This window comes from Diorhabda carinulata, chromosome 4 (assembly GCF_026250575.1).
Source record: "Diorhabda carinulata isolate Delta chromosome 4, icDioCari1.1, whole genome shotgun sequence".
NCBI lineage: Eukaryota > Metazoa > Arthropoda > Insecta > Coleoptera > Chrysomelidae > Diorhabda > Diorhabda carinulata.
The window spans coordinates 14,938,712-14,963,823 of NC_079463.1; the positions used below are offsets into that span (position 1 = coordinate 14,938,712).

Here is a 25,112-nt window from a genome sequence, read left to right on the forward strand (position 1 = left end):
GAGCGGCATGGGGAAACCTGATTTTATTATTATTTTAAACGTTGCTACATCTACCTTTCTCAGAAAACATTACACAGATATTCCTTTTTCATTGAAAACTCTTATTTTCCATTCTCATTAATAATTTTTTTTGAGATTTGGGCAACTGTTTTTAAATGAAACTTATTGTGAAGGTTGTATCAAAAAAACTTTACGTGTCACAGTATTTTTCTGACTAGTATCATATTTAGATAGATACACTACACTATGGTATTCAGCTTTAGATTACATGAAGAATTTTTTCTGCCAACCACTGATATTTATCAATAAATCCTGCCATGTAATATATATAGAAGAAGATATCAAAATCTCACAATAGATCGAAAGCAGTAAAAACACATACTAATAATTCAGCACAAGCGATTACGCTCATATTAACGCCTGTAATACTTAAAAGGTCAAGTCAAAATCGCTCGTTTTATAGATTAAAATTTTTGCTCAATACTAGTGCTAATTAAGTGCTGGACATAGATATTTGGTGCTGTGATAGGTGGACAAAAAAATGAACCTTTTAATTAAGCAAGTAGTGTACCGCCCGTGACGGCTCAATGATACAATTGCAGCGAAAGGCACATGAGCTGATACTTAATTTAGTGCTTAATTAGTGCTGCCTGTATAAGCAAACAGATTTGTTGAAAAAAAAATTCGACTTTAAAGTCGTAAATAATTATTTTATTCGATACAATAATTGATTCTATCGACTTGACCTTCTAGTTTTACAGACATCTTATTTTAGAATGAAGCAGATGACCAATAGGATTTGAATGCGGTGATTTAGATCCCTTCTCAATGAATAAATTTTATTACTATGCAAATAACCATAAAAAATATTTTTTCTTGTCTGCAACGTTGAATTACATGAAAAAACTTTCAATATATGATCTGTAATGTATGCACGACATTAACTGCAACAGTTTTCTATCATTAATTATTTTTTTTTATGTTTCCTGTCAGAATAAGGTAGCAAATTATCAACTGCTGATAATGTACATTACCTATCTGATTTTTATAAAGCGCGTCAAGAAAATAGATACAATCACACATTTTTCTGAAAAGTAGGTTGTGTAATTATTGGATTTATTCAAATATTGAGCAAGTAAACAATCATTATTTGTAGTACTACGAGGTAGGATCGAAAATTTCACAATCATATTTACAAACACCGCACCAAACAGTTAAACATGTTTTTCGGAATGACTAGATATGTTTTTTCAATATAATATCACACCGACTACTATAATTGATAAAAGTTATCTTATCAGACGATATAATACAGTATTTGCTGAGAAAATAATAAATAGAAGTAGAAAAAGTTATATATATATATATATATATATATATATATATATATATATATATATATATATATTATATATATTGTTTAACGTGATTACTGTATCTATTTATTTACTTGCTTCAGTAATTATACAATACTATCAACTATGTTAACATAACTAAGATTTGAACAAATAAAAATATATCCATAAATGCCTTTCTACAGAAACCTAGAAATCTGGAAGATCTAGAGAAAAAATCGGAAGCATGAAATTTATTTGTGAAGAAAGTAATCACTTTTTCGTCTACCCATATTGTAAACAACTCCGTTTGACATTGTTGTGGAATAAGTCAACTTACCATCCTTGGCTGGTGATAATTTATGTCATTATTCACGAGTGTATATGTATAATGAAGGTTATTTTTCAAAAGGTGAAGCTTACTGCCGCAAGCACTGGTGAGTGGAAGAAATCACCAATATACACTAGTAGTATACTATACTCTTTCCACGACTGCTAAATATTTTGGCTAAAGTTTTTTTATTAGAAAATTTTGTTATATTATTGGAAACACTATTATTTTATTTAAACAAATATTTATATATAATATTCCATAATAATTAACATAGAGAAATCTATGTATTCATTATAACAAATATTACGTATCCAATCTTACAAGACGATGGTATTCATTTATAGTTATTGATAACTCCTTTTGTCAGTTCATTAAAAGATTCATAAGCCATCTTATATATTTTTTCCGGTTGTTTAAGTTGGTTTTTTCAACACATTTTAACACAAAATATTGAGAAATCTACGCACAAAATTTGTTGACAGCTTGGATCCAAATTTATTCCAAATTTGTTTCAAAAGCTACTTATTTTCAACATGGATGATCATATTAGTAGGTGGTCTTCCCTTTGGTATTCTGATTCTACTGTTTTCCATTCTTTTTACATATTTGTTCCAGAATTTCGTCTCTGTCTCACCCACCTTTCGGTGTCCTATATTCAACTCTGATGTTTAATACCTCCATTCCGTATTTTGTTGGTTAAGGTTTGGCTTAGATCTTAGTATTTTCATTCCGATTGTCCTTATCGTCTGAACGTCCTACTCGTATTAGGTCTTATTTCTGCTGCCTATGTAATAATAGGTTTTACAGTCGTTTAATACAGGGTGTTTCTAAATTCATGCGGCAAAATTCAGGAGGTGATTTTTCGAATATCATCCTTATCAACCTTAAAAAGTGGCGACTGAGTTTTTTTTTTTTCTAAATGTGTACGGCAATCCATGACACGTAGGCTACAAATGAATCGCATCACATTTTACATCTTTAATGCTTTCCATTCAATTTATTGAAAAACTTGAAAATAAACTATGTTTATTTAGTACCTCTCATTTATTGGTTTTCTAAACAAAAAAAGGATTTCAAGTTATAAATTATATTTTATAAAACTTCATCTTGAAACAAAGTTTGATATGAAATAAAGTTTGTTAATTTTACCCCCATATAAGGTGATATTGAAAAAACATACGTTGTTAGTTCATTGCGAGTGCACGACAATTACAGAATTTCAAGTTTCTCGCATTACTAAAATTTAAGAATAAAAAAATTCTAGTGACCAGTGATGGGTGATGGGGTGATATCTCGAAAAAGGGTAGGCTGAGAAAATTTCGTTATGGGAAAGACCCATCTTAATTTCTCTTGAACAATTATCTCCTGAATTTTTTCGCATGAATTTAGAAGCACCCTGATATCTCGATTTTACTGTCGGTATTTAGGTATTCGTTCTTCAAAACTATATATTTCAGGCATCCCAAAAATTCGAGCTGCTTTAATTTTTTGTTCTCTAGCTTCGTTAAAAAGGTTTCCATGACTGGTTATTTCTGCTTCCAGGTATTTAAAATAATTTTTAGGACGTCACTAGGCATTTGGTCTTCTCGGTGTTGATGAGAATGTTTAGTTGTTTTCCTTCAGTATCAAGGGCGGCGGGTGTAATTTGGGCGCTAGCCCTCCTTCTTTACCTGTCTGACCAAGAAGGGTAGATAATCCGACATGTATTTTCGGCGCTAAGAAGTGCAGGTAGGTCAAGTCATAAAATAACCCAATAGAGGGAAAGTTGATAGATTTTTAAGTAGGTTAGGTTAGGTTAGGTTATATAAATCTCTTATTTTATATGTAATATGTACTTAAGTACTAAAAAAAATATAAAGAAATATAAAATTTACTTTATTCTGTAGAGTGTTACAAAAATGTTGTGAGGAAACTTTATTAAGGGCAGATCTTTCATTTAAAAAAAGTGCAAAGTAGCCCCCTCTAACGGTAATTTTTTTCAGACCTTAAGTAATAATAGGTCATTTCTCTTATAGGAAAATCTAAAAATACAAAAATATATCTTATTATAAATGTCAGTGATTTAATAAATAACTGTATTTCATAAATCATGTACTTCAGTCGGTTAGCGCCCAAAATACACATAGGATTAAAATGACCCTTCGGTCTTGGCGCCTAGTTTACATGTTGTAAAAAGTACATTAATCCTTTAGCGCCCAAATTACATCCGCTCATCAAGGGTGATTTGATCCAGTATAGTTTTTTTAGTAGTTCCAAGTCGCCGATGATGTAGATCCCTTGTGCCCCAACTGTGCGGGACTCGAGTCTGCTCTAGGAAATTTTCCTTTTTACAATTTTTCTCATATAAAAAAATAAATTCAAAATACTTTGTGATTTACATATAAAAAACTAATTTTTTCATAACAAAACAATAAAATATAGCTAAATTATGGGATCATCTTTCAGCAGTGATTAATGGTTATTATTAAGGTTGACCAAACAGGCGAATAATAATAATAATAATAATAATAATAATAATAATAAAGAAAACATTAGTTATTTATGCAATAAGTGGATGAAGTAATACTTTTTCTCACGAGTAGGTTTCACCGGTTCGTGCGGCAATCCCTTCAAGTGAAAAAAAGTATTACGTTACTCACTCACGAGTTTCATCCAAACATTTTTCTATGTCCGTAACTGAAGACAATTCGACACAACTTTTATTAATTTTTATTTTGTAATAGCAATATTAAAAGTACAATTGCGGGCATTATTGATTTGAAGTTAAGAAATTTCATTACTATTGGTACTTGAATTGGCAACACTTAACAAGTTCAAAGAAATAACACGTCTATAGTATTAGTATTTATTGAGCGAATATCAAGAAATAAAAGTGCGACATGAAAAAGAAAACTTTCACAGCCTACTATTTAGATAACATAATTTCATAATCGCTTTAAAAAATGACACTTTATGGCACTTTTTTTAACGCAAAAACGGTGAAAAATGACACGTAGCGGTTCATTTTTTCTCGCTTTTTGACCGATTTTGAAATTACATTCTTTATGTATGCTAATGTATGAAAAAAACGTGAATATGATAACGGACGTAGAAAAAGTTATTTATACTATAAGGGATACAAGTAACTTTCACTCACTAGTCGAAATAGCTTTAGCCGATTTTTATGGCATTATTATTTCATCATCAACGTTGAAGTGAAGGTTTATTATCAAAAATTGAGAAAAATTCAAATTATTGATTATACTTCAAAAAATGGTGCCAAAAAAATACACAGAAAATTGAGAAAAAAACGTTAAATTGTCCATATTTTGTAAATAATAATCATAATTGTGATAATTGTACTTTGAATATTCATATTACCTATTACTACTCAAGTAAAACTTTTCTGGAACAAACATGAATAGGAGATTATCACTAAAGCCACAAAATTCCTTATGATGCGCAGAAACTTCTCAGGAAGGAATTGGAGTTATAACCTAGAGATATTATTGTGGACCTAAAAGGCAGTTATAAAACCAATCACATATGGGGAAGTAGTTTGGGGTACTAGAATTAGTTTTAATACCACCAGGAATAATCTCTCGAAGGTACAAAGACCGGCTTGCATGTGTGCCATCTAATCATGCCGAACAGATGCACTAGAAGTGATTCTAAATCTCCCACCTCTCCACATAGTACTGTAAAGCGTAGCGGAAAATGCATCACTCGTAATGTTCAGACATATCGCCAACGAAAAACCGTCCTTAAAAAAAATTCCCAAACCTGGGGTATGGAAATTTATGAAATTGAAAGATGTATCCGGTTCAATCTAGATGGGAACTATCGCAAACAGGAAATCGTCCTTTGTTGCGCAGAGGACTAACCTCTATCTATCGAAATTGTCTCGAAGAGTGAAACTAAGCGAAACTTCAGAGCACTACATCAGGAAGCGTATGAAATAGCAGACGAAGACATCTGGCAGCTAGAGCTAGTCCACATTCTGAACTTTCCAAGAGGAGTTCGATCAACAGATGAGCTATAAACACTGGGTTCTCCAATATCGCAGCAAAAGTGGGACACAATAGATTCTTGGATCGCGGTATATATGATACCCCAATATTTACATACATACAAGTAAAAATACAACAAAAAGTACATTTATATGCGGATATATATTTTCAAATTTACTACCTTGTATATTATAATCAGATGTATCAAATGTATTTTTTTTAAAGTCGTCTTCATATGGTGGTAGGTATATATATATTATATATATTACCTGTAAAAAGAGGATTGGAGAAATGTATACTTTATCCTAAACTTATTCAGTATTTTCTTCTTTAAATGTAGTTCCTTGTATGTTATGAACACATGTATCTAATATTTTTCATTTGCCTAATTGAAAAGTGGGAATCATCATTTGATGTATAAAAATGGTAATTTTAAATTTAGTTCTCACTGTAGTATTTCAGGTTAATAATTTAACCAAATAATTATCTTTGGATACTTCTCAAAACAGTTTCAAAATATTCATTTTATTGAAAGGCCATTAATAGTACATTATGTTTCTAGGAGTAGCAGGCTATTAACCCTGGAATATTAAATCTTCGTCGGTTCGACTACCTGTGCCGAACAATTTATAGTACATATTACCTTTGTGGGTAAGTTTAGGAAAATCAGGCTATAGCAGTGCTTTTCCCTACTCAGTGCCCTTTGAACCAAGTAGGAGCAAGGACCGTTGAACTCTGAGGATTTTAACCAGGTAAGTCTAACTAAATCTTACATCGTCTGTTCGACGAAGCTTTAGTATTACAAGTAAAATGTGTTCGTCATCATACAAAAGAGAGGTTTAAGTAAATATATGCTTCAACCAGGTTTTGAAGAATTAGAGGGTAAAAACGGAAAGAAATGGAAGACGTCTAGCTTGGTGAGATCTGGAAAAACGCGGAGTATTGATGGTTGTCCACATAAGACAAGGCCCTACCCCTCAAACAGGATACAGTGACGACATCCTGGAGTGTCTGAAACTAATTTTTACCAATTCATTTATGGAAGTAGCTCTTCGTTTCACCAATATAGAGATATTAATTCAGCAAAATTAAATTCATATATTATATACTGCCATAATTTTTATAAAAATAAGCGGAATGGAAAGCCATTGACAAGCATTGATTATATGTGTAAATTGTCGGACAAACTGACTGATGTTTGGTTGAGAAAAAGAAGGGACAACACCGAAGTGTCAAGGATAGAATTGACGCAGCAATTGGAACTACAACTTCAGTTCCTCGGGTAGCACCTGCAGCAGAAACACAAAAGAAAAAACGACGCATATGCTCTAAATGCGATTACAAACCCCGAAGAATGACAAAAACGTCTTGTAGGAGTTGTTCCTTAGCAATATGCGGCGAACATCAAGTGATATTGTGTAAAAATTGTTTCAAAAAAAAAAAAAAATAGTAAATGTGAATTGAAAACGATATTGACTTTCATATATTTTTTGTGTTCTCTATACCATTTTTATTTGAATTTTTATGTAACAGTCTGTGTAAGCATTTATTTACATATTTACTTGTAATATTTCGCACAAAATGTGCATGTTTTTAATATCCCATCAATAAAAATGTTAAATGGATAATTATTTGTTCTTCTTGTTTCCTTCACTAATTTCTTAATTGATTTTTAGATACTGTTAATCACAATGACGAAAATTTAGTAATAAGGTACCTAAATTGAGGTTTAGTACTCCAGGCTTAATTGTTATTGTTGAGCCCAACACTGCCGAGGAATTAGCCGAGACATTTTTACAATACACTTTTCAAAACTGACACACATCAAATTGAATAAAAATTAAATGATAGTTTCTGCCTACTTGGTTACAACGCCCATAATACGACGTTGCTCTCATTATTTTGTTACTATTACAATAATGAGCGTTCACTATTTTACTAGTAAAAGAATAATTTGTTTCTACTATCTGTTTTACCGAAAATAATATAGAGATATTATTATACGCTTGAAGAAAAAGTAAATGATAGCTGCATGGAGGAAGTATATTAATTCTCTTATTTTCAAACTGGTATACACATACGTCAATAAATCTCGTGATAATGACGTAAATTCATATATTTTGTACAGTCACGATTTGTTTTCCATTTTTTCTACATCACGTTTAGCGGTAAGTATTCATGTGGACATAAGTGCATATGTCCCGATTTCTACTGAGTATTTGGAAATGTGAATATACATACATACATTCACTAATTGCGGTTTGTTATATGTAGGAATGACAGGTGAAATTGAGTTCAATTACTTATTCCACTTGAATTTGAATCTTACATTATTATATAAGATAAACAAAATTTGGTTACTATGATATTTCGCCCAATTATTCCCACTATAAGAACCAAAAATTCGTATATAACCAAGTACTTTTGTTTGTTATGAATTTAACTTGTTTTATGTTTTATACATTCTTTTTATTTTTATGTTTTTTGCTTATGATAATTCCGTAATCTAGCCACACAATTTTGATTTGAATTTTGTGTTACTTAAACACGTAAAGTCTATTTTAAAATTAAGAACAATCACTTAAAATGAATGGAAATTTTTTTTCAAAAATCGTTTTTATATGTTAATATTTCCTACTTTTTCGGTAAGAGTATGATAAAGCCACCCCACGACGATCATTATGAAACTCTATACATAGACTATTGATACGAGAAATCCATTTATCATATCTATGTTATGCAGAAACATTTTCTTCCGGAGATACCGGAAGTGGCCATTATCTCAGGAAGATTAACAGATATCGAACCATGGATATTTTTGTTCGCTAGATGTCATCAAGATCTATGTGTGTAAAAATTCATGATTATTGACGCATGAGCAGAAGAGTTTCTTTGAAAGAAGTATGCAAATGCATAATTTTTATCAGAAAATCTAAACTTACCTAACATACCCTAACCTAACATAACATAACCTCACAAAAATTACTAAATTTTCATTTTATTTATTGATTTTTCATGAAAATGATGTAGTTGCATATTTTTTCCACATAAACTCTTCTGCGCATGCGTCAACCATCATGACTTTTCACACACAGATTGATCTTGATGAGATCTATCGAACAAAGTTATCCATGGTTCGATATCTGTTAGCCTCCCTGAGATAATGACCACTTCCGGTATCTCCTGAAGTAAATGTTTCCGCATAACATAGATATGATAAATCGATTTCTTGTATTATCAGTATTCTAAGTATAGAGTTTTATGATGATGATTGGGGTGGCTTATCATACTTTAGCCACTTTTTCTTTCGTTTGTGGTTATCCCCTGAGAGCATATCTCTTTGATATATCACGAACATATTTTCTGTAAAAAGAGGATTCAAGAAATGTCTACTTCATCTTAAACTTATTCAGTAATTTCTTCTTACGTGTGTTATCTGGAAAGATTTCGACCTCAAACCGAAGATGTCAGCAATTATCATTATGAGTTGAAAAATATATTTTTATATGACTGCCATTAAAAGTGGCACTTTTAATGACAGCCAACATTGTTAAAACTGATTATTTACGTAGAAACGTATTTTTAACACATTGCTAAAATATATAATTGTAATTTTAGGAATTGCAAATTTTCATTATTAATATCTAACAATTATTAATTATGAATATTAATGTTGATCACACAATTAGAACAATTGCTAAAATTAATGCCTTGCGATGTTAGGTTATACACTATTACTAAAATTCCCAGTAATATCATTAGGGGTTTGCAAAATAATCGATTAATCGAAAAATAATTGATTAATCGGGTGATCGATTAATCGATATATATTTTTAAAAATAATCGGTAATCGATTAATCGATTAATCGAAAATAATCAAATAATCGAAAAATATCGATTAATCGGAAAATATAAAAATATCGATTAATCCAAAAAATCGAATATTCGGAAATGATCGGACAACATCCTGTGAGAATTTGGTTTTATAAAATAAAATGGTTCTTGCTTATTTTCATTCTCAAAAATGCATAATGGTTTTGATACAGTTTTCTTTGCATTTAAAAGAGAGTTTTTAAGGGGCTTTATTACAAAGTAAAAGACTGAAATAGTTATTTCTATGTTTAAGCCCTGAAATCTAACCTAACCTAACCTTTTTAACGTACTGAAAAAACAGTTATCGCCGAGACCGCCTCGATTTTCGATAAATCGATAATTTTTGATTATTTTCCATTAATCGAAAATAATCGATTATTTTATATAATCGATTATATTTTTTGATAATTGCCCAGCCCTAACCATCATATATACTAGAAAGTACAATATTGTATGATGATGTTCAAAAATCTGCTGAATTATTAAAGATTGGGAGAATTTTTCCCGCAACGTCATTTCTACAAGCAATGGAATGATGAACATAGCCATCGGCCCAAAAATACGAAGCATCTACAAAAATTTGGCAATAATAGAGGGCATTTTCTCAAATGTATTTATATCAACTGGATTTGCAGTGCATTCTTTATTCAGAAAAAACGACGATGTTTTATAATAAAAGGGTGCAGTGCAATGTACTTACGTAAATAGTCAACATTCTTTACAATAATACAGAAATAATGACTGACTTTCAATGATTTATTTGTTATTTCGATATCTCTTACCAATAAATTACACAATGCTTTATGCTCAAAACTCCAAAAAATCCTAAAATAGTTACAATGTTAACCATCAAGTGTTTTTCATCTAGTGTTTTGTTTATAAACTTGAACTTGTGACAATTTTTGAATTTTTGAGACGTTATCATTTACTTCTCCGTTTTAAATATGTCATTTCCTTGAAATATTTATTAATATCAACACAATTTTTAACGAGGACGCTTGATTTGATCATTGAAAATTTGCTCCTTCCCCTTCTGTTGATGAGCTCCAGATTTTTTATCAGGAAGTTGGTATTTCCAATATTGTACTACTGAGCTAAGCTTATTATATGTATATCATAAAAATTTACTCAGTACATCTGAGGAAAAAATAACAATATGCGAGAAAAAATAAAACATCACCTACTTTCAAACTTGAAAGTGTCTTAAGATCATTACAAAAATCTGCCCTTCCCACTGCAAAGTAGATACGCCTCTTACTGATCTCCAAATAAATATGATGAAAATTTTAGAATGGCAGATAGTTTATATTCAATTGACTTAGGCTTAGTCTTTTCGATTATTTAGGTTTCCGGCTTCATTTGGAAGCTGTTACTGCGAAACTCTCTTGTGGTAAACAACAATGCTGAACAAATATTTTCTTACTCGTTCAGAACTGGGCCATTTTCAGAAAATTTGTTATTCATGCTATTAAAAGTCATTGAAAAAGTATTTGACGGTTGTAATGTATGAAGTACTTACATTCAATGGGAGATCGTCATTTTTAGAATTTTAATAACATCTATTCTACACAATATCGAGAAAAAATAGCAAAGCTCTCGAATATTACATTGTTCACCTTACAAACATCATTATATAGCTTTTAAGTTAACAACAACAACAATTAGATTAGGTTCACTTTAGTTCATATCAATCCACTGTTAACTTGTAGAAATATATCTTTCTATGATAAAGACGAACAAAAAACTGGAAATAACACAATCAAATTATTAGTAGAACTGGAAGTAGTAATTTCTCACATCTGGGATTTATGGATAAATAAATGGATTTTGCGACCTCAAAAGAGCCGAAGTAGAGCAATATGGAAGTATAAACTATACTCACGGTATCATGGTAAAAAATAGCAAGCAGTAGCAACCAAACAACGTAAGATATATGTCAGCGATATAATATGTAGCAATATCTGGAAATATCTTAATCTAAAATAGTTATGTTAGACTCGCTAGGAACTTTCAATGATAGGAATGAGTGAGTAGTAATGAGTAAGTAGGAATGAGTAAAGAAATGAGTGAGTTGAAGAAGTCATTGGGCTACAAGTTACATAAACTCTTTAGGTTTAGAAAAACATTGACCTCGCAATTTATTTTTATTCTGCGGAAACAAGAAAAAATCATTAGGAGACAAACAAGGACTGCATGACAGATGAACCATTTGACTGTTCAAAAACGTGTTTGTTTGAACTGATGTGTAGGAGCTCCCATTGTCATCGTAGAGAATGATTCATCTTCTGCGATTGGTTTACATGGTTTCTTGGAACACTTCCGGCAAACAAATGCTGGTGAACCATTCATAATTGACCGTTCCACGTTGCTCTAATAGAACAAATACAGACGATTATTTACTTCGAAATGCTTCGTGCGCGAATTACTTTTGTTGGGTTTGGCTCGTTTTGAAAGACCCATACTATCGATTGTTGTTTATTTGTTGCGTTCATAAGCATAATCCGTGCCCTATCACTATCTCATAGACTACGATTGAATTCGGAAAACCAGCGAAACACGGTGGCTCTAGATGGTGCATCATCACCACCATTGTATTAACAGGTTTAATGTCAATTTTCATTTGATTTCTTAATGTTCATATTTTACCATGTATATGTAGAAATAAGTGGAATGAACTAAAATTATTCAAAATAAAATCAGATAGTGATAGTCGTAGGTGCGTACGCTGAAATCTTGATTACTATTAAAATCCAATTCCATAATTAGAAACTAGTATTTCACACCTCCGTATAATAAATCACGTATTTCAATATTCTTCATTTTTTCATATATTTCATTACCTTGAAATAAAATAAGTGATCTAATCAGAATGATTAAACTCATGATCGACCAATTCGAAATATATGAGTGTAAAGGGGATATATTTAATGGTAATTAAAATAAAATCGTGCGCTAAGCTGTTTCAATCTCAAACAAAAATATTCCTATTGATTCACCTTTATTAATGTGTTTTCGATATTGAAGGTTACGTGGATTTATAACTTATCAAGAATGTTAACACCTGTTTCATTTTGTTTCTTAGTACCAGCAGAACATAATTGACCGTGGACACATCGGAGTTGGATGATTAAAAAGCTACGGTGGGAGATTGCCATTCAAAGAACCAAGAAAATATGAAATATGTACGGTTCGTCCAATTAATCATTTTATCCCAACGAAAATTAACACATGTTTTCTGATACCAGATCAGGATTACTGTGTTAGGCACAAACCTAGGGTACTTGTTTCCTAAAAATCGTTTACAGTCAAAAATAAGAGATCAAGAAGTAGGAAAAAACACAACATTCTTGATAATAATGACGTTGATAAACCTTTTTAGCAAATAGTTTAAATAAATAAAAATTATTTTTCTTAAACAAATACGGCTTAAAGCGAAGTTGTACATAACTAAGAATATAATAATAATAAGTGAGACCTCATCTGTTGGATCGTTATTATAGTTGCACAAAAACTAACACCATTTATTCATCAACTTCTTCGTGTTATTTCCATATATTACTTGTTTGATTTGTGTTTAGTAGCTTCAGGAAGCAGCAATACAACTATATTACTTTGCACTCGAGATAGGAAAATAACCAAAAGAATGAACGGAAAGAGTGAACTCCAAAAAAAAAACGGCAGATAAGGTCGTAGTGTCGCGTCGGTTTTATGAGGTCCTCGAGATATACTTTTTGTTGACAATGATGAAATAAAATAAACTATGGAAGGCAAGTATTATGTGTACTTTTACAATTATCAAGCAAAACAGAAGTATTTGCCTATTGCCAAAATAGCTCAAATTAATTGATTGATAGAATGTTGCAATCTCATACATCCTATTCTCCAGATTTCGCGCCTCGAATACATTCATATTCCAAAACTCAATGAAAAGAATTTTAGTGGTCAAAGATTTTCTATGGATAAAATCGGCAGATAATTACTATTTTAAAAAACAATATGTATATAGAAAATTTCTCAATCTTATTGACGTGGCTATCGGTGCTGCGAATTCTAGAATTTCTTCATCCTTCTCGTTTAGGTATTCTTTAGTGTTTTCTTCTATTATGTCTGAGAAATCCATATATTTCTTGGGCTCTCGTTCAGCCTAAACTGAAGTTCTATTGTGTTTTTCAACTTTTCTGCCTTTTTCCGTGTACGCGGAAAAAGGCAGAACCTGTTGCTTTCGTATATTGGCGGCAATGGTTTCCTTTATTCTCTTAAGACTTTGAATATATTCCATATGCTGAGTTTTTGCGGGTCTGATTAATTTATCATTCTGTTCATCACTCGCTCATGTGCTTTCGTAATTGTTCCTGAATTTCCTGTTATTTCCCCAATACTCCTTTTCTCTTTCGGGTTCTGTGTTCTTTGGGCTCTTCTAACTATTCAATTTTTCCAGATCGTCGCTTCTATTTTGGTTTTAATACTTAGAACTTAACAACTAAGTATATCTCGGTTAATATTTATCGTAGAAAAATTTTAAAAAACTTTATTCTATTATTCTTGTATCTTTTGCACATATTCTATCGTTTTTTGAATTATTGATAAAAAAAATTTATTTAAGAAATAAAAAAAATAGAAACCAAATCTATTCTTGAAGTTAAGATTCCAAAACCCGTCAAACTTCTTGAAAAAATTGTTGGAACATTAATACCCTTATTCATTAAAATGTAACGCTTATTTTCATTATATCGGGAAATATGTTGGTTCAATTTTCGAATTGAGATCTTTTTTAATGATAAATATTGAAACTATAGAAATTGAACAAAATTTTTGGCTAAACTTCCGAAAAAGGCCAATGAAATTTTACATGTGACGTCGATATTTTTGAAATTCCCGCGACCTCGAAGGTCGAATATTACTGTCATTTTGTGCGTAGGTAAGTAGGAGCAGAAATATCCGCCATTTTGCTCGTTCATTGAATTAGTGGTAAATGAAACATTGCAAGCTTAAAACATTTTTTGTGGTTTGGTTTTTTGAGCTAAAATTAAAAGTAATACTTCCAAAAGTGTAACTACTTATTAAATAATCCAATGTTTCGTCAATTGATGTTCAATTTTTTATTTTTAGACTCTCATATTATTCACAAATAACATCATCCCAGACACGGACCCTCCCAAAAAGATGGAACCTTTTTAAAATAGCAACAATTATGCCAACAGAGGCTAAAGCCATTAATAATAATCTTGTGCGAGTCAATAGATGGTGCAGCAAGTACAACCAGTTTGCTAAATGATATGATGATGGTACCGTTTTTGGACACTTCAGATGTTTCGGAAAAATCAAGGGCAAATCGTTCGACCATAAAGGTTCAGCGGCAGAAGACAAATGCTTCGAACGATTGCACACTAACGTCGGTCAAAGAATAATCATCACCTATTGTTTTTCACAAGGATTTTCATTTGAACAGACGATAAAAGAGACCTCAATCTTGGAAACAACAGTTTCATCAGAATCAGTCAGCGACGTCTTCAACTATGCCCGTGAAGTTGAGGGTCATTGGATATTAGGAATGATCGAGCTTTGCGGCGACGGCTACCGATTGGAAATATGTCCTGATAACTCTAAAAGCAAGAACCATGTCAAAGTCGGGACTATCATTCATACTGACTGCTGGAAAGGATATTTGGCGTAGGAAAGAGAAGGCTACCAGCACTTTACAGTCAACCATCAAGAGCACTTTATTAATACTGAAATAGGGGCCTACACCCAAAATATTGAGTCCATCTGGAGGCACATGAGAAGAAGATCAGAAGTAACCTGGGCCTGTATCTTTGTGAATTTATCTGGAGACGGCGAGTCCGGGGAAAAAATGTGGATCAATTCGATGCAATCATTGTAGATATAAAATTTTTGTATCCTGGAAAGTAGGATCGACTTCCAATGGAAGAGGATGAAGAAAGTGACTGATTTTTGGTGGAATAAAGTTGTTTTTCATTTATTCCTATTGTTTTTATTGCTTTTTCGAAATCGGGAAAAACGTCGATGCTATCGATTCGGTCAGATTAGGTTAGGTTAGGTCCGGTACGTTTACTGTCGTATTTCTATTTTTTTTTTCCTTTTTTGTGGCACGAATAGGCCTTTTTCGACCGAATTTTTAATTCACGTTTTCCGCACATGCGCACGATCGCAGGTATATTTTCTTAGTCCTTATTCGATTGTGACCATGCCCTATCATTACTACCTTCCAATTCTTCTTTGCGTTTTTCGGAAGATAACCCAAATTTTTTGATAATTCATATTTTATTTCGATATAAATTATTTTTTTCATCAAAACCATAGCTTTTCAGTTATTATTGAAAAGGATTCAAGAAAAGTATTGAGTTTGGCTTGAAATTCATTTGGTTATCGAGATCTGCGATTAGTTTGCAACTATTTCCAACTTCCAAACGGTGTGGCATTTAACCGCAGGTTAAAAAAATCTGCACAATATAATGTTTGAATCTTGTGGTATTTACTTCTCCGATGCCGAATTTTATGCTATTTGATGTTGCCTGAGAGAATTGGTAGTCAAAAACCTTTGGGGACTGGACCACTAACACTGATATATTTTTCTGTCCATCTGATATTCTAAGGTGAAGCGCTACGACCTACCCCACTCCCTCCGCTACCCTTGTTTTGCGCCGCTTGGAGTCTGCCCTATATATATACGACTATAAAACGTATTTGTAAGCTATGACAACTCTGTGAGATCAAATTGCCGTGTCAATTTGTCGGTGACCATATAACAGCTTCCGTATAGCTCCAAGGCATTTATGTTTGACATCATGCCAATATAATGTTTTTGTTGTGTTTGCGACGTACTATTATGATGTTGCATACGACTCTAAATGCAGAAGACAGAGAAGACCTGAGAGAAAAATGTGCTCGTTTAGCCAGCAAACTCAGGAGAGCACAATTTTCAAAACATTTCACAGCACTATATACGTACCTATCGCTTTCCGGGTCCGGAAAGCCTCTACAGTCGTTAATTATGGTTCTGTAATCGTAACTACGTGATCTAAAGACCTACTGATGATAACCGATCAAAATTTATTGTCATAGGAAATTGCCTGAAAATTAAGTTTGGCAGTTGCAAAGAACCCTGTCATTTTTGCGACGACACGATTTTTTTACATCTTGCAGTGATTTGTTAGCTGAAATTTCCCTATCACGTTTTGTGACAGAAATATATTCAAGGCGTAAAATCTGTGCATGATGTAGCGATTCAATCCATTCTTATTTTGGCCATTGTAGTAAAGGATTAGTAATCTGATGAGCATGAAATAATACTTTCTTCTTAGGCAAATGTGGCTGTTTTGCTTGATTTATATAATACTAGCATTTCATGATAGCCAATGAAAAGTATATCATACACAACTCAAACAACGACAATACAGAGTTTCTTGAGATGGATAAACTTGAGCAATATATATTCAACTTATTTTCTGTCAATAGTTTTGTAGCTAAGGTCCCGTTTAAGAGAGGCTGCTTAGAGATTTTTAGTACGAAACCAAGGTTTCTAAATGCCCCACCAAAGACTTGCGGATGAAGGGTATTTTTGGGAATTTGTTTTAGAAACACTATCAGTGCATGTTAAAGTCCTGTCAACGTTATTTACAACGAATAATTGTTTCCGGATGATACTTTCAATTGAAGCTATAAAATTGTGTTGTAATTTACAATGCCTAACATTTATTAACATATTGCTTGATTAATTTGTTTTTAATAAATAATCAATGAGAAGTATTCTGAGAAAATAAAACCTATTAACTATGTATTAACAATATACTGATTGAATTACATACTGGATATTATCAGGTATTCTTTCAATAATTCAGATTGCCGATATTATAAACAAACATGAATTTTTTATCACTTGGATTGAATTACTTTAGTCAAATACAATTTGAATATTTACTATTTGCTGAAGAGATAATAAAGTTCGCGAACATTATTATAATGGAAGTATTTGTGATGTGGGAGTAGAAACGTTCGAGGATAAAGTATTTCTAAAGATAATCGGTAAATCTATAGTCATCGTCGAAAGTAACTCGTCAATTTGCTTGTATTCTTTAACGTTTGCAGGCAATAACCTAACAAGTATCGGCCAATGAAAAATCTATCAACAGTGTATTGTGAATATAATGAGAGATAATTATTAAGAAAATAAAGTAAAAGAAAGAGAAAAATTTGATGTACATTTTCAGATAGTTTAGTATGTAAAGTAGGCGTTGACTGAGAATGTTTCTTGTAGTTTGGCAGTTATTTCTGGTAAAAGGTCGAAAATTTAAAAGAAAATATAATTGCCAAATTTTATGTACAAAATCAAGTTCTGAAGAAATCGTTTACGGTTACTTACTTTGTGACAATGGGAATAGTCTGACAAACAATATCTGTCTGACAGATAATTAGATTTGGATAGAATAAAGATCAGATATAAAAGCAAAAAAAATGCCAAAAAAGAGAACTTTCGTCAAAGCAGATCACGGACAACTGAGAGCCACCCACTTTGCGAAAATTGGGCAGATAATTGAAAATTGATAAGAAATATGTAAGGAGCATTCTAAAGGAACAGAATGTAGTTCAAAAATCAAGAAAAGTGTCACCCAAATATTGCGAGAAACAACAGATGAAACAAAAATCGGCATCTGAAGTTGCAATTACAAAGAGTTTTGGCTTGCTAAAGGTTTGGAAATCATTATCGCCGGCGAATCATATTTTACATTTAACAAGAGTGAAACAGCAAATAATAAAACAAATTTTTCTCAGAAAGGTGATGAACTGAATTCAGATATGTATTTTAAAAGACACAAAAAGGTTACCTCAAGAGTGTTGATATAGTAGGCGATATCTTCTCGTGGACATTCGTCAGCATGGATTTTTCCAAATAACATTGTGGGAACTTTTGAAGAGTTCATTATTCAGTTTTATTGATAAGTTTAGAAATGGAATAAGTATGGTTGGGAAGCAACTAGACATTAAGAAGTGCAAAAGAGAGTTCTAAGCAAATTCCGGCAAACGCAAGATTTAGTATTTTGTAATTTAATGAAACATTTAAAAACAAAAATTGGAAAGCGAGTCGACTGGATGCTAATTCAGTTATATAAAATGTGTGTAATTCTATTGTGGACAAACAGTTTGTACAGATTTCTTGTGCCCTCATCCTCAATATGAATTGATCTAGATGAAAACAAATTTATAACGACTATAAAAGAGGAGAAATGAAAGGTACGTATAATGAAAAATACATAGGAAACAAGAATTTCAACGCATTAAACCTATAAGGAAAGTGTGTCAGGATTAAATAAAACAAAACATGAAGAAAACAACAGAAAAATTGAGAATTAAGCATTGAAATCGAGTTATTTTTTGAAATGTTTCAGCTTCGTTTCCAAAATAGCCCTTTTATTGTGGAACAGTAAACTCGGCAATTTCATTTATTAGACTATATTTATATGATTTTTGTATCATAGGTTTATGGGTGGATTCCGAATTGACATATCTTCATCGACTCTCACGCAAGTGAGTTTTAGAAGGAAAATCAGCCATTGGTCGAGCTGCAATGCATCTTTTTTAAAAAAATCATATGTTATGAATTTATACGTCAATCACAGTCAGTCAGGTAGCAACGACTTCACAAAGTGCTACCTGTTTGGGGGTCATGCGCCTTACCTCTACTGGTCTTAGGAATAGTGAATTAAGGAACCGTAGCCTTTGGCGATGGATAGCCTTGTACTTACAGAGGAGGTTCTCGGCTGTTTCGTTCATTTTCTTGTGAAAACAACAAGAGCTGTTGGGAATTCGATGTTCTCAAGCAGATCGTGAACATATCAGGAAAATTCCTTAGCTTCTTTCAGTTAATAGAATAAGAAATAAATATTATTAATTTCTGTATGTCTACTCGTATAGTGTTCTAATTGCTTCTTGTTTTGTCACTTTTTTATGATTTTGTAGTGTAAATTGATTGCGCACTCAATCACCCTAACTAAATCGAAAGTGTATATGCTTTTTATCTTATTTTATGATAGCAAATTATAAATGATAAATTTCAACTAGTCAACATATAAATGTCGCTGCTGAAGCTTTCAATATTGAGAGAAATAGAGTGGAAGCTGCCACCAAGGAATTCCATATGAAACGAATAACGTTCACAATATTTTTGGAAAAAGTAGAATCTGAATGTGATGCTTCTAACACAAAAGCCAAATCCTCTATGGTGATTTACTAAATGTAAAGAAGGAGGTAATGCCAATGGATCACAGATGAAGAATCCTTCTGGTTCATGCAGCATTTTATAGCAATGTAAAACTGTTATAGATGCATCGAATCTTGATAATACTAGATAAAATTACTCATTCCATTTGAACATATAGTTATTTTGTAGAGAACGGTATTGTGTCGTATATTTCCCACGAGTTCTGGCCAGTAAATGTAGTAGAGCTAGGGACTTTTGAAAAATACTCAACTGCCTTTCGAGATACATGGTTGTGAGATGAATTCTCAATGTAAAAATTGAGCTATCTATGATATACATAAAATTATGCCTGAGTTATTGATGTTTGTTTGCTCAAACAAGTACGAATATTGTTATCGATTTTATATAATGCAAATGTTAATTTCGTTTATGAATTGTTTTCGTCGTCGCAAAATTCCAAGTTTTAAAATGGGTGAAACCAAAGAACTATCGGTTGAAGCTCGTGCATTAATCGAAAGTCTTCATAGTTTGGGCAAAAGTAACCGTATCATTGCTTCTACAGTGAATAAGAGATTGAGAAAAGCTGACCTTTTTAGAAAGGTAATATCTTCAAATTTAAGAAATTTAAGGAAAATACAAAATATGATGATAGTGCCACCCTGCACTATAACTAGCCATAAATATACGACTTTTGGTTGATATAGGTTTCGGTAGTAAAAGCGTTTCCTTAGATTGTGAAAAATACTAAACACAATAATGAGCGTGATTGACAAATCTTCCATTTAACTAAATGATGAAAAACTGGAATTAATGTAGATAATGTTGCACTTTATATATATCAAATCGTTATCTACTCAATTTTCTATATGTTATAAGTACGCCAATGATTACCAATATTATGTCAAAAAATTGATTCTGGTTTCGAGAGCATTCAGCCGAACCAATAAATGGTGCTTTTATGTCTCTGCTTGTTAGTCTAAAAAACGTTGATATATGACAAACAGGTTTATATTTGCAAGGATTTGTTGGATATCATTTTGCTTTTATAATTATGTCACTGACAGAATGATTCATCATTGCAGAGGCTCAAATATGTTATGTACGAGATCCGTAATTGGATTCACAATTTGTTCATTATTTGTAAATGACAAAACAAAGGCAAATCGGTGTTACCTCACAACTATCTCTATTTCAGCAGATTTTAGTTTTTTTTCGTCCACTCAAACCTATAAACAATTCAAAGCATTGTAGTTCATATAGAAAGTACGTGAAGTAAGAAATTATAATTGCGCGGATTTGGTACTCAATTTAACTATGCTTAATGAGAAATATAATAAATTATAGGGAATTTCTACTATTTATCCATTTAATATCTTTTTGGTACGTTTTGCTTCAGGAAGTGAAAAAGATTAGTAGCTACATCCGAGTTTACTGATTGCAGTACTTAGAATCTTACATAGGTATTCAATCTAGTCAAAACATGTTAAGATTTGATTCTAGAAATATTTCATCAGAATTAAAAAATCGCTTATCATTGCTTCCATATCGTCTATGATCTCAACTAATGCTTTCATATTATTATCATCGTCCTTTGTAAATGCTCTTTTGCTCGTATCCAATTTTCTTTCATAACACGTTACACGTCTTTCATAAATAATAACCTCAGCATCTTTCGTTCCTAATTTAGAATAATTCCATGCTAACTCATCCTCAATTTCAACACAATTTAATTCTAGTGGTTTAACTAACAATGGTGAGGTGGCATTTCCAGCCTGCAGAAGAAAATCAAAGAGAACATTTTGGAAAACTTACAATGGAGAAATATATAAAAAACCTCTTTTACTTGTTTGTACAAAATTATTCTTGAGTGTATGTAGTTTATTATTGAAATATGTTCAACTACAGACTAATTTGTCTCTAGTCGAGATACTCTATTCTTAGAAGTTAGCCACGCGCCAGGGATATGGACTGAGTTTACTTTAATTTCATTCTTTGGATTTACCTAAGTCTTGGAGCTATTTTTGCCCCTCAGTAACTTTATCCTATTTCTTTAACATAGGAACTTTATGTATTTTATTGAATTTTATGTCATCCTAGACACGCTCCCATAGAAAGTCTGATGCAACAGAATATGATAGGATGTTATTTGTGCTTTCTAATAATCCTAAAAACAGTGGATTGCCTTTTCCCCCGAACATCTAACAATTTTTTTGTTGGTTACGTTTGAATTCTTAACTACTGATACTAACACTAGATGTCATTATTGTCGTCGGTGATAACTGTATTATTTTGCTTCATGTAAGCAACCTCAGCTGTATTAGGAAATCTTACCAACATCATTTTTGTAAATTAACTCTGATTTCAGAAAGATGTTTTCTGGGCATCCGTTCATTATTAAAATCTTGTCAATTCTTTCTTTAAAAGAAAATTGCTTCTTCTTCTTCCAAAATATTACAAAAAAGTATTATTGATAGAAAAAAAGCAAGGAAAAGTGAAATGTTTTATTTGAAATAAACAATGTGATACTAAAATGACGGGACCAGATATAATCAAAGATTCTTTTTGCAATATTTAGCAAATATATCAGGAATTGATACCGAATGACCTGACAAAACATTATTAATTAGAAAAATAGATTATTTTCGATAAAGTGTGTTAACTTCAAAACGACTAGTTATATGAAGGTTGCTACATAATGATGTGAATATGTCAAATCTTACATTACCATAATAAATTTTGACATTTTTAATAGTGAACGTACTCAGAACGTGTTGTCATGCGAATGCTATTTGAGTTGTTTATAGATACTTGAAACAATAACCTTGGTCAAAAAATGGAAATAAGTCGCGAAAATTTTCATGCGATAGTTTTCTATGACTTTCGACGTGTATTAAACCAACAGCAGTGTTCCGATCAACCCGTTTCCACTTTTGGTGATAAAGCATCCCTAGACCTTGGTTTCCAGAATTCAATAGTCAAACAACAACAACAACTGTCAAACAGATTTATTCGATGTCGACTGTCGATTGGTGCAACAAATTCTGAAAAATTTTATCGCAGTGTCTCGAAAGACGTCTATAAGATCGTGACAGCGACGAATATATAATCTATGCATACGTTTCCGAAACTATACAATAATCGACTGTATGGGTCTTTCAAGACGAGTTCAATTCAACAAAAGTACTTCGAAGCAAATGGTGGCCTGTTTTTTCGGAACAACTGGATATGTCGCTACCGTTCTATTGGACCTACGTAGAACGGTCATTTCTGAATGGTACACCAGCATTAATTTGTCAGAAATGTTCGAAAAAGCCATTCGCAAAAAATGAATCATTATTCACCACGACAATACGTCAATGCGAGCTGTCACATATCAATTCAATCAAAGACGTCTTTGAACAGTCAAAACATCGAATTGAAGGGTCATCCACCGTATAGTCTTCGTTCTTCTACATCTGACGTAGCGGTTGATGTCTTCAAATAACAATGTTTTTGAGGTACCTCGGAATGAAACAAATACTTCGACAATTGCTTTAAACGCATGCAAAAGTATATTAATCTTAATGGAGAATGTTTTGAAAAACAATTAAGCCATATCCAATTAGAAATATTTGTTTTCATTTGTCTATCTCAAAACTTAAGTAACAATCCTCGTAGACTTAGGAAATCTTTATGCACTATAAAACTAAGAGTACTATTCAATTCACTGAACATATACAGGGTGTTCTATATGAAGTAATAAAATAATTGATTCCTGAATTTACCCACTAGAGCTCGTACAAATACAGGTTTATTCCTATTTTCAATATACTTCCCTCTCCTCGTATTACCGGAAGAAAAAACTCTAAATTTGATCATATAAAATATGTATCAGGGTATATCATTTATATTTATGTCAACCGTGAATAATATCAAAGAAACAAATCAATGTTTTTTTTTTAATTTCAGAGATTTCATTCTAGTGTATCTTGATATATAATTATCAAGAAATATAAATAACCTGGAACTCGACAAAAATTTAAAATCTTTTTTTCCATACAGCAAATAATTAAGATATAGTAGCCCGAGGTCATAATCCGCGCCAATGCGACTGCAAAAGAGAACGTATAACTTTATACAATACAGTAAATAATTGTGAAAAAGTATGTCCCTTAAGTACTAGCCATTAACATAGTTGTTGCTTGATTTAAACGTGATGCCGTGCAGCAAATGTCTTAATTATTGAACGGTGAGGCGGTGCGAATTTAAACGGGCTACTAAATCCTTTTCAGGAGAGCTGCGTTAACCAACTTTCAGGCAAAAACGCAACGAGTCTTGAACGTGATGGGACTGCAGAGAATTCATTTCATATGTGAATTATTTCCCATGAAAAACTACCTCTCTATCAGCTACCAGTTTTTATAGGAAGGATTTTAGTGTTGTGGAATTTTTGGATGTTATTTCAGTTTTGGTTTTTTTTCATTGATGCATCGGTTCGTTGGTTAATGTAGCGCAGATTTTGTTTAGATCGATCGCGAAGGCTTTCAGATATATCGGAACGCGAACATCTCACATATATTCTACGAAACGATTGATATTCATTCGAAAAGGTTCTTTTTATTTACATTCTTTTCTTAATAATATAGAAAATAGTAGATTTGTTTAACATTCCCCAATATTTTTAACTTTACTTTCTATAGATTTTTGTCCAGTTTTTTGAATAATAGTAACAGTAGTTCTTTGTGTTGTTCTTATTGTCAAAAGAATCTAGAATATTCAAGTATAAAATTGAAATGTTTTTTAAGATAGAGTAATTTTTAAGCATAGAAAAGCATTGAAGAAACAGTAAGTCTTTTGTTATATTACCGATAATAATCGTATGTTTTCTTTTTCCATTCAAATAAAGAAACCTTGAAGGTTTACCTAACAATGTGATTTGATTATCAAAGCGATTACTATAAATATATTACAACTTAAAACTAATATGTATAATTTCGCACTTTGATCCGATTTTACAGTAAGAGCTCAGATAACTAATTCAAAAGTCTTCGTCAGAATTATCTCTAGGTTGGTATTGTCGAGTTTACGTATTTGAGAAGACTTATGGTAAATTTAATAATTACCTGCCTTATAGCGACATATCTATGTCCCGATGGTACTTTAATTACTTTAGACTTTATATTTGACTCGTCAAATCTGAAAAGCTTCTAAAACGACATCCTTTGAAATTGGAAATACGTCTTCAACAGATAGAAACTTGAAAAATACCAATACCAAACTCGCCAACCAACTGATGGAAGATAGTTTTAAGATGAGGAGATTGAAGAGCAACAGACTTTCATTCAATTCTCTGTTCTGCAGATTTATTATTGACTTTGCTACACTTA

General features: G+C 31.9%; 1 protein-coding gene across 1 annotated transcript in view; it reads right to left on the reverse strand.

The window, feature by feature from the left end:
- The window catches only part of LOC130893277 (putative transcription factor SOX-15), a 190,785-nt gene that overhangs the window by 144,427 nt on the left and 21,246 nt on the right, over window positions 1-25,112 (reverse strand). The window lies entirely within an intron of this gene.